Source organism: Hevea brasiliensis, chromosome 10 (assembly GCF_030052815.1).
Source record: "Hevea brasiliensis isolate MT/VB/25A 57/8 chromosome 10, ASM3005281v1, whole genome shotgun sequence".
Classification (NCBI taxonomy): domain Eukaryota; kingdom Viridiplantae; phylum Streptophyta; class Magnoliopsida; order Malpighiales; family Euphorbiaceae; genus Hevea; species Hevea brasiliensis.
The window spans coordinates 10,852,828-10,865,203 of record NC_079502.1 but is presented as its reverse complement, the minus strand read 5'-3'; the positions used below and the strand labels follow the sequence as shown (position 1 = coordinate 10,865,203).

Sequence of the window (12,376 nt, the reverse complement as noted above, 5' to 3'; positions counted from 1 at the left end):
TTAACTAGTTTTTAATTTCAATTAAATGTTTTAAATACCTATTAGAAAATGCTCACCACTTATCAAAAATAAGAAAATTGTTTTAAAATCCCTTGTAGGTTACTTAATGAGTTATCGGTAGGTGAAGTTCGGTAGTTCATTAGGTATTCTACGGGATCATGTTATGCCTTACAGAGGAGTAAGGTGTAACAATATCCAATACCATACCACACGCAAGCCAACGCATGCACACTACTCCAAATTACCACAAACAACATTCATGGCACTTCCTTAATTATGAATGCAATATAAAGTGTGCTTAGTGTTTAACTACATAGATTCATATTTATAAGTGATGCATGGGCATGCTTAAACATATAATAATATCGAAATTATAATTAAAATTAATATTTTACTCACAGACTTAACCAAGGTCACTACGGCGACTGGGCGGAGGAGGAAGGCTGTCTCGGCTCACCTAACAAATTTCATTACAAATATTTAATATATTTGACTCGATACAAGCTTGGAAAAGACCAATGATACCCTAAGTCGTGCCAAAAATCCGACAGAGTTTCCCCTATACCTGAGACCTACCCAACCTGAAAAAGGGTTCAAAATGCACTTCTATATATACAAACTACACATCCACAACTCAATCACATCACATGGCCCCTCCTGGGCCCATCCAAACAGTCAACAACCATAATTTGAAAAATTATAATTTAGTCTCTACATTTACCCCTTTTACAAAAACTACCCAAATAATTTTCCAAAATTTAAATATAACAAAATATTAATATTTATCCATAAAATAATATATTTAAAAATTAGGGGTGTTACATGCATGATATCTGGCCTTATTGCTGTCAAATACATCAAACTTCCTACAATTTGTTTGAAGAAAGTGTCGTCGTTCCTCTTTCCTTCAGGATCTTTTGTAAGCTTTAATCGAACATCTGATGGTGTAGTGACAGGATCACAATTGCTCATTCGAACCTGTCTAAAATTTCTCATACATACTTCTTTTGAGAAATAATATTCCACCAACAAATTGCACTATTTCGATGCCAAGAAAGTAATGCAACATTTCAAGATCAGACATGTCAAACTCAAGCATCATGGACCTTTTAAAATTGTCAAACATGACTCTATCATTTCCTGTATAAATCAAATCATCTACATATAAGCATACGATCAACATTTTCCCCCCATCTTCAAACTCTGTATAAAAAGTATGCTCATATGGGCATTTTTGAAAGAAAAGCATCTATACGACTATACAAAGCCCTAGGTGCTTGTTTTAGTCCATATTGTGACACCCCTCACCCGTCTATAGTGTAGCCGAGTAAGATATGCCACGCAGTGTACCGGAATATCCTATTTTAATTCAATCATTTTTTTATTCTTCCTAATTTATTTTTTTCATAGTTATGAAGTACAATTTATGAAATATAATTCATTTAAGTCATTTATTGAAATTATAATTTATTTGAGGTTCCGAAAATTTTATAGAAAATCCGGAAAAGTACCGGCTAAAAATGGAGAAAACAGTTCTTCGGAACCTGTGAAAAACACTTCCAAAATTCTCAATCAATCCCAAACTCCATTTCATCATCAAAATCTCAATATTTTTCAATAACATTTCCATTTCTTAATCATTCATTTCATATGATATTCATATACAAGTCATCAATTTTTTTCATTCATAAACGCAATTCTCACTATTTACATTAATACCAAAATACATTACATGAGTTTCAATTCCACATGAGAAAGTAAAAGTTAATTACAAAATATCAAAATAAAACCTACTATCCTACCAATGCACTGATGATGGTGAGGTGACACGGATACTATGCAGAGCTGCAGATGATCTCACCCAGTCTGTGGTCTACTGGGCTCTTGATTGGTCTCTCCAGAACCTACGCATGGCAAAAAGCAACGCGCTAAGCAATAATGCTTAGTGGTGCCAATAATAAAATAAAAAGAAATAACAGAAAAAAAATATGCAGTACATATTCTGATGTTTTATGTAGACTATTTTTCGATCATTATTGGTAATCTTATTTATTATGTACTTGTTATATTCATAATTTCATTAAATTTATCCACTTTCATTTTTGGTTGCCCAAGTAACCTATACTGGACGACTGGACTGGATAAACGGGTAAACTAGCACTGGGCATCAAGTACCTCGGGCCGTCACACCATCGGTCACATATGTATCTCCCGGTGTGCAACAGAACAGCTAATAAGCTGTAATAATATTAGGCACAAGGCCAAGTCTCAACACAATGTCAGAATGGCTAAAAGCCATGAAATCACAGAATGACATAATATCATGTGCAGTACTGCTAACTGAACCCTATTGGCATGCCAACCTATCTAAACCAATCTTGCTAAGTGTACTAGGGCATATTACACTTTTAAACTTTACAATGCTTGAAATTTAAGTTTAGGGGTTACTATTCATTTCATTAGTCAACTAAAATGTTGACTTTTGCATAGACAATAGGTACATTGGTTCTAATACTCCCAACATACCATATTTTGCATTTTAAAATTGTTGGTATTGGTTGCTAATACCATTTCTAAGCTTAGTGTTAGTTGTTCAAAATTTTCAGATTTCAAGCCCTGTGTTTACTGTTCCATTAGTCATATTTACAGTAGAAATTTGGCAAAATTGTCTTCATGAAAGTTGTTCCTTATTTTGTCTAGTTACATTTCCTTTTTTGAATCACTCCATTTGGAGTTTTGTAGCTCAAGTTATGGCCTAAAAACCATAACTGGCCAGATTGGACAGAATCTAAAATTCTGGGCAAAACTGGTTCTGCCAGATTTGGTAACCTAAGTTTAGTTGGCAATTTGACTAGGTTATGGTCAGAATTTGGATTTGTGTTCTTCATTAAAGTTTTAGGTCTATGTCTCAGCTTTCTTCTGATAAAATTTCAGGTCAATTGGACCTTTCTACACTGAGTTATAACCAAATGAATAAACACTGTTCATTTGGTCATTTTGCCCAAGCAGACTGCAGGTCACCCAGATTAGGGCAATTTTTAGGTTAACTTAGTTTGGTTTTCTGGGCAGGATTTCTTTCCCAAAGTTGTGTCATTATGTATCTAGTTTCATGTCCAATTGTCTTGCACCAATTGAACCTCTACAACTCTATTTATAGCTGCCCGAACCTGCTGGACTCATGCTTAGTCCTACAGGTCAGCCAAGGCAGCTCACCCATACACAAATGCCAAGCCTCAACTCACTTCAATTCCTCATCATACATAGCCAAATAGTCACTAATTGACCATTTAAACTTTCATTCACCAACACATGAACAAAATCCAAGTTTTGTGCCTCAAACCTTAACTCCAATAACTAAAATTTTTATACACATACAATCCATGAATTTCAACACCAAAATCATGTTCAATGGCAGCCATAAACAAAATTTTTAGAAGAAATTGGCACTAACCTTGTGAGCAGAATTTTTCCATTCAAAATTCCTTCACTTTCTTTGGCTTTCTTGGCAGCCAAACACCTTCCCAAGAGGTAAGGATAATTTTTAATGAAGAGAACTTAAGGTTTAGTGGTGAGAATTCAAGGTTTGGAAGAGAGAAAATGAAAGGAATTTTAATGGAGGAAGAAATGGTTCACAGCTGGAAATGGGAAAAAGAAGAAATCTGGGTTTTTCTTTCATTTTCTGCCCATTTTATTCATTTTAAATGGGTTAAGGACATGTGTCACAATATGATTGGTCATTGGGGTTTTAATGACATCATAATGATATCAAAATTCTCATTTATTTCATTTTCTTTTCTTTTTCTTTTCTACTCATTTTCAATTCAATTTTTAGCAATATTTACTCATATTTTATTTTACAATAATTATTTACTTAATTGGACAAGTCGGCCAAAAATCATCTCTGAAGACGAAATGACTAAAATGCCCTCCGTTTGGCTTATTGAGCCAAAATTGTCTGTACCAATTGAAAAATTTTTCTAAGTATTTCCTTGGCATTCTAATGCCATAGAAACTTCAATGACCCTTCTCTGGAGTCTCAAAAATTATTTTATGAATTTTTCCCCGGGTCTACGACTCCTAGTTGCGAGAACCGTAACTTCCTACTAGGTTACCCATCGCTAGGGTACCGGTTCATTTAACTTGATTGTATTTTATTTCTAAAATTTTTTCTAAATTTTTCTTATTAATATTTGAGTTAATTATGGTTCCTCACTTTATTTTAAATATTTTTCCGGACGTTCTAACTGTCCGGACCGACACTGGTCACCGGAACAGTAGAATGTACGGAGTTGCTACAGGGAGGGTGTTACACATATAGAGCCTTTTTTTTTTATATATATGTAAACTTTATGCTCTTCACCAATTCTAACATAACCAGGAGGTTATTCAATAAATACCTATTCTTGTAAGTCTCCATGTAGAAAAGCTGACTTCACATCTAATTATTAGATAGGCCATTAGCTTTGAGTAGCCAATGCAATCACTAATATGATGTATCAAGTCTTGTAACAAGAGCGAAAACTTCTTTGTAATCCACTCCAAAGTCTTGTTTGTAACCTTTCACCACTAACCATGCCTTGTACTTGTCAATTTCCCCATTCCCCTTTAGTTTAGTTTTGTAAACCCATTTTACACCAATCATTTTGTGCCCCTCTGGAAGAACAATAAGTTCCCATGTATCATTTCTTTCGATGGCTGCAATTTCATCATCCATGGCCTTTCGCCATTTTACATCTTTGATAGCACTTTCAAAATTTGTTGGATCACAATCTGAAAATAGAGCAAAATGAGTGAGACGATATTCAGATTGATCAATTTTGGCTACCTCGTAATTTGACAGCCATGCTGGCCTTCTTTGAACATGTTGAGAATGTGAATTAGCTATTGTTTCAACTTGTTCATTCACTGCTGGTGTATTTGGTCATTTTCAACAACTGCTGGAACATGCTAGTGTTTATGCTTATTTGCTTCTTCTCCATCAAAACTTGTTGGAATTAGTTCTCCAATGGCATTTTTGTTCCATGACCAGAATTGATTCTCATAAAAAATAACATCTCCACTTATCAGAATTTTCTTAGTGCTAGGATTATAAAGATTGTAAGCTTTTGATTGATCACTAACACCAAGAAAAATACACTTCTCTCCCTTCTCATCTAGCTTTTTTCTCTTGTGATTTGGAACATGGGCATATGCAATGCACTCAAAGATTCTGAAATGATCTATGGCCAGTGGTTATCCGCTCCATACTTCCTTCGAAGTCATGTTTTGAATTGCAAATGTGGGACTTCTGTTTAGAATGTGAATACTCCAATTGACTGCTTCAGGCTAAAAGCTTTTTGGAATGCCACTGCTTGTTAAAAGACTTTGCACCATATTCATAATAATGCGTTTTTCCTCTCGCATACTCCATTTTGCTGGGGTGAATAAGCTGCTATAAGTTGCCTCTTTATTCCATGAAGCTCACAAAAACTTGCAAATTCATGTGAGTTATATTCTCCCCCATGATCTGAATGGAGAGCTTTTATTGGATTGCCAACCTCTTTCTCAACAAGTACTTTAAAACTTTTAAAACCTTCAAATGCTTTAGATTTCTCCTGCAAAAAATAGACCCAGCTTTTTTGAGTAAAATCATCAATGATGGTAATTATATAACTTTTACCTCCATTAGAAGATGGTGTTATCGGTCCATAAATATCGAAATGGACAAGTTCCAGTGCCTTCTTTGTTCTCCATGATTTCCCTTGTGGAAATGAGTTGCGGTGCTGTTTGCTAACAACACACTCTTCACAAATTTGAGAGGGAGGTGAAATTTGAGGAAGACCAATCATCATATTCTTTTTGTCGTAGGGTCTTTAATCCACCAAAATTAAGATGCCCATAATGAAAATGCCATGGTTAAGATTCATCTCCTTGTTTTATTGAGAAGCATGATTGTTGTATATTATTGAGATAGAGAGAAAACATTCTGTTTGAGGTCATTTTAACTTGAGCAATTAAGCCCAAATTATCATCTTGCATACGACATACTCTATTTTTAATGACAATCTCAAACCTCTTCTCTTGCAATTGACCAAGAATTAAAAGATTGGTCTTCAAATCTAGAACATAAAGGACATTAGAAATGGTTTGAGCAGCATCCCTTTTAGTTTGAATGATTACCTGCCCTTTTCCCATGACTGAAACTTTAGAGTTATCCCCGAACTTTATAGAATCTTGATACAACTCATCTAGAGTGGAGAAAGCTGACTTGTTTCCACACATATGATTGTTGCATCCAGTATCTAAATATGACAAATTTCGATGAGTTTCCTCCTTCACTTGGTAGGCCAATAACAAGGAGATTTCTTCTTCCTTCTCTGCAAAATTAGATGTCTTCCACCATCTCTATTTAAATTAGTTCGACATTTTGATTTATAATGGCCATACCTATAGCATCTATAGCATTCAACTTTTGATTTGTTTGCCGACGTTGGCTTGGAATGAGTTGAAAGGTTGTTGTCATGACTTCTTCCCCCTCATTGAGAATTGGGAGAATTATATTCAAATTTCTAGTGTGAATGCCTCCCACCACCATTATTGTTGCCTCTGCCCTTTCCTCTTCCTCTACCACCTCCTTTTGATGCCGAAGAGTGATTGCTAAAAGCAGCTTGAAGAGCTTGCTCCTCATTGCTTTGTTGTCGATTCATTTTTCTACTCATGAATCAACAATGAACTCTGCAATTCATCAATTGAAAGTTCATTAGTATCTTTTGATTCCTCAATCGAAGAAACAACATAGTTGAATTTCGATGTCATTAAGCGAAGAATCTTCTCAATAATAGTGACATCTTGCAGCTTTTCGCCATGAATCTGCATCTTATTTGCTATTGCCATTGTCCTTGAGAAGTAATCTGAAACTAATTCTCCCATCTTCATTTTAAAAGTCTCAAAATCAGCACGAAGTGCTTACAACTGTGCCCTTTTTGCCCTTGTTGTTCCCTGATATTTCTTCTTCATAGAATCCCAAATCTGCTTGGAGGTGTCTTTGCAAAGAATGGTTTCCAAGATTGAACGATCAATTGCTTGGAAAAGATAATTTTTTGCTTTGAGATCTTTCAACTTCAGTCCTTCATATTCTGTCTTTTAAGCATCTGTCAGCACAGTACCTTCTGCTGGTTTTGCTATCCCAGAATCAACAACTGTCTAATATTCTTTGGACCTCAAGAAGTTCTCCATAAGCATGCTCCAATGGTCATAGTGACCATTAAAACGTGGTATGGCTAGATGCACAAACATTTTGGAAGCCATATGTGTTGTTGAAGAATAATCAAGCTGCTGCAATTTTGGATCAACATTTTGTCTCACAAAATTCTCTCTTTTAACTCTCCGAAGTGAAAGACAAAGAAAATGGCTACGAAAAAGGGATAAAGTTTATTACTCACACACATACAAACTTACATTCACTACACTTTATAAAGAACAAATTACCATAAATAAATGCAGAAAAATGGAAGCCAAAATAACTGATAGCTGAAAACTTGGTAAATAATTAACAGTAAAATAAACCAAGTAGTCTAGTGAAAAACAAACTCCTAAAACAGAACAGCACCTAAAAACAAGAAGTGTACTGTCAACAAACTTCTAAAGATTAGGATAAATTAAAACAAAACTATGTGTCTCAACATTTTACTGAGTATTACTATTATCTTCTTTTATAATTGGACTCTACAATTTAATTTTTTTTATTATGAAATTATATTTTATTCAATGTATTATTATAAGTAAATAATAAATTTTATATTATTAATTATAGTTTCTTAAAACAAAAATTATATATACACATAACTAATATATAATATGGTGAATAGTTAAAATTTTATTTGAATTGAATTTATTAATACTTCATTTAGTAGGCTATGATAAAATGTAATACAATGAAAATATTTGACAATTTTATTTCAATTGAATTAATTAATACTATGTTTAGTAGGCTATAATAAAATATAATGCAACGAAAATCTTTTATTAAATTTTAATTAAAAATATAATTACATTACCTTATATTATGCCTCATTAAATATAGCATAAATGATTTGAACACTTATTTATAGATAATAGTTTTATTTATAAGATATAAGTATAGCATCTTATACCATTATAAAATATAATTAGATGTGTTTTTAATATAAATAAATAAAAAAACCGTAGTATCACGTGGGCTTTTAGAGCTTGTATTATATTAAAAGAGGGCACTCTTTCACTGTTCCTAATAACAGTGAAAAGTCCCCTTTTGCCCTTATAGTTTATGCACTAAGAAGAGGATTAATCCTAAGCAGAACTAGCTCACCCGACGATAGCATTTCTTTGCCCAGCACGTGCCGTGGAAATGAAATGACTTGTATTAACTATTCCTAGCAACAATGAAAGTCTCCTTTTGTCCTTATAGTTTATGCATTGGCGAGAGGCCCAAAGGAAGGAAAAAAAGAAAATATATATCCTAAGCCGAACCAACTCACCCAACGGTAGCATTTCTTTGCCTAGCACATGTCACGCTACAACAAATTTAAGTTTTAATAGTATTTTTTAAATATTAATTTTATATAATATTAAAATAATAAATAATATTAAATAATATATTTTAATATTAAAATAATATATAAAATAATAAATAATATATATAACATCATGTATAATAATATTATAAATTAATTTAAAAATATTATTAAAAATTTTAAATTATTTTATTTATATAAATTAATTAATTTTTATTAAGAATACTTATTAACGATACATTTTAAATTTTTAACTATATACAAGATATTTTATTAAAATTTAAATTTATTATAATGCCACTGTAATGAAATGACATGTATTATATGAATGACAACCACGTTATTCTTCTTCTTCTTCTTATTATTATTATTATTATTATTATCTAAAAATATTAAAAAAAATAATATAGACTTCTCATAATATCTATTTGAAGTTATTAGTTTATTAAATGAGTAAATTTGTTTCAAGTAACAAATTATAAAATTTTATTGTCTCTTAAATTCTGATATAATTAATTACAATATTTTTTAAAATATTTTTTAATCATTAAAAAATATTTTAAAAAATATTTATATACATTATTTTTATATACTAACTTATTCCACAAAATAGTATTGGTAGTCGTAAACTAAACTATATACACATAATTAATACATAATATGGTAAATGATTAAAATTTTATTTCAATTGAAATGGCTAAATAATTTTATTAATTGTTAATAGATTATAATTTATTTATAAAATGTAAGTATAATATTTTATATATTATTAAATAAAATTGATATATTTTCACTATAAATATTGTTTTATTTATTAATTACATTAGTATGACAAATAAAAAAATAATAATACTCACAGTATCATGTGGGATTTAAAGCTTATTTTACTGTCTATATCTCCACAAGAATAGTCTAATTCTGATATTCCTCCTGTTACCCTATATTGACTGTACCATCTATCTCTTGGTCCAGTAACTTCTACTGCCTCATATCTATTTCTTCTAGTATCTTCTAGTAGCTTCATTCTTAGGTTGATCTACTATCAATATTCCTTTATTTCTTTTTTCTTCCTTTACTATATCTTTTTCTGGAGGAACTACTTTTCTCTTAATGCCCTTAAACTTTGAGGATCCCATCCTGCAAATCCTTCAGGCAGAATTCCTGTTAATCTTGGATTTCTATCTAATTCTTTTTAAAAGTCTACTCTCATTTCTAACTATTCTCATTTCTAACTGTCTCATATCATTATAAATACTTCTTTTGAATTCTCTATGATAACAATCCATATTATTTTGAATTTTTAAAACTGTTTCTTTTAGTTCCTGTATCGTTTCAGCTGTATTATCTACTTTACGTGTCATTACTATCTTTTTGTACTGAGGTTCTTCACTATCACTCATTTTTTAGTAACACTAGGAGTTGTTACATAATTTATTCCAAATTTACCTCCTATTTCTTTTAACATTTCTTTTATTTCTCTTCTTTCTTTTTGAACTTCAGTCATCCTGGCCTAATATCTGTAAATATTTCATATTTTTCTAATTTACCTAATCTTTTTTCTTTTATTTTTTCTTTAATTTTATCATTCATATCTTCCTAAATTCTGATACCAAATCAGGTCCCTCGCAGTTTAGCAAAATACTTTGGGATTAAGATTAATATTTCTATCAAAAACATGCCTTTCTCTTCTAATCTACCCTTTAAATTATTGTCAAAATGAGGATTTAATAGCATATTATTTAATCTGTTTATTTCTCTATTAAATTCTTCAGTATAATCGTTAACATTATCTGTTTTAGAATCAATATAACTTGTATCGTTTACTAATTTTAATGCTACCCAACAAGAACTCATTCTATCAAAATAGACTTTCCTTTTTAATAGCTATATACTTCCCTTGTAAATTCCTAAGATATTTAATATTTCTCGACAAGATATTAACCCAACATGCTTCCGCAAAATATCAAGTTACTCTAGCCTTCATACCTCAATCCTGGAACAACGGCGACACCAAATCAAGCCTTCAAACAGGACTCCAGAGGCTTCACTGCTGATTGACCTAACTAGAACAAATCTTGGAGGGTTATTGGGATAATATGAAGCTTAGAAATAAAATATCTTAAGATCTACTGAAAGAACAACGCTAGTTAAAGGAAAATCCTTTTCTTTATTTAGAGGCATGGTAGAGAAAATGTTTACAAAGAGAAGAGAGTGGCAAGCCATCGATGCCCAAATACATAAGATAGTGGGTTTTTATAGAGGTTGAACCCATCCTCTGTTACAATATTCCCCTTGTATTATGACGAACTGATTACATCATTACTCTTATAGCTTTCTTTCTCTATACAATAATTACAAGCAGCATGACCCACTTCTTTTAATGCTTCGCACAAATTAGCCTTCACTTTCAGAACATCTTGGACTTCATTGCTGCCAATCTTGGAATATAACCTTTTGAGCTGGATATCACTGCATGGACTAATGCCTTTTTCACTGGGCGAATAGATCACATACTTATAACCAACATAAAAAATCCAACTTTGGTCCGCTCTTATTAATTCTCTAAGATTTTTAGCAAATACTTTATATCCTAGCATATGTCTTTTCATTGCCCATTCACTTGTTACTGTCAACTTTTTAGCTGGCATATCATCAACCTTGTCTCCATACTTTACAGTCATAATCTTTACCATGAACGGTCCAGTATACTCCACTTCATTATTGCAGTAAGGCGGAACTGTTATGAATTTCATGAGGACGAAACCTCTAGGTCTTACTCTAGGATAGAACATTTTTAGTCCTTCTACAACCTGCTTGGGCAGCTGGCTTTACTATTTTGTTTTCCAGAGACTTAATATATATTTGTCCGACAAACCCGAACTTAATACGTACTGAAATAATATTAACTTCACATCCTGGATCTAGCCAAATAGTGCTATTATCAACAGCGTACTTATCATTTTCATTTGGTATTACTGAAGTCATAAAGCTTACTATGCTGGCATAATTTCTTATAAACTCAGCATTAACTCTGACATCTGGTAACTTAGCAAGATTACTACTTACGTTGGCGTTTGGCCTCGGGGATAAGTTTTTTGGCTTCTCCCGAGCTTTCGCCTACTTCAGTAGAACTTTTTAATACCAACTCTTCTTCCTCTTCAGGAATTATTTCCTCAAATTCTTTAGCATTGGAGATTTTATCACAGAGAGAATTAAGATCTTGGTAATATTCTCTACTCGTTTATCTAATATCTTTGCTTTTAGATCATACTCCATTATTAACTTCCCTGCTCAAAATATCAGCAAGAAAGTTGGTATCTCCTTTTATATGAACAATCTTAAATTTAAATTCTTGAAAATAAGTCTGCCATCTAATTAATATCTTGTACTGTACTTCATTAGGCAAATTATTAAAAATAAATGCTCTTACTTGAGTATTATTTGTTCCAGCTACAAAATCTTTAGGAATAAGAAAATAAGAAAAATTTTTAAAACTCTTTTTTAATGCCTACAATTCTTTTTCATTAATATGATAATTTAATTCACCGCCTTGGAACGTACCTGAAGTATACCTGCAAACTTCTTCTTTATCTGCTTTTAACACAGCACCCCAATATTTCTCACTTGCATCAGTTTCTACAATTAAATTATCTTTATCACTTGGGAGTTTTAACTTTGGTAAGCTTTTACATTTTTCTTTTAATAATTTTACACAATTACTATGAACTTGTGACCATTCAAATTTAGTATCTTTCTTTAATAAGTTATTTAATTCTTGTCTATATTTAGCTAAATCTTTTATGTATTGTTCACCACAATTTAAACATCCTAAAAATCTTTGAACT

General features: G+C 31.8%; 1 long non-coding RNA gene across 1 annotated transcript; it reads right to left on the bottom strand.

The window, feature by feature from the left end:
• Positions 1-5,031: 5,031 nt before the first annotated feature.
• LOC110664641 (uncharacterized) lies at positions 5,032-11,396 on the bottom strand. Its single transcript, XR_002496706.2, has 2 exons — positions 10,518-11,396; positions 5,032-7,390 (listed from the first exon to the last, which is right to left on the bottom strand). It is a non-coding gene; the product is annotated as an uncharacterized LOC110664641 (long non-coding RNA).
• Positions 11,397-12,376: the final 980 nt, after the last annotated feature.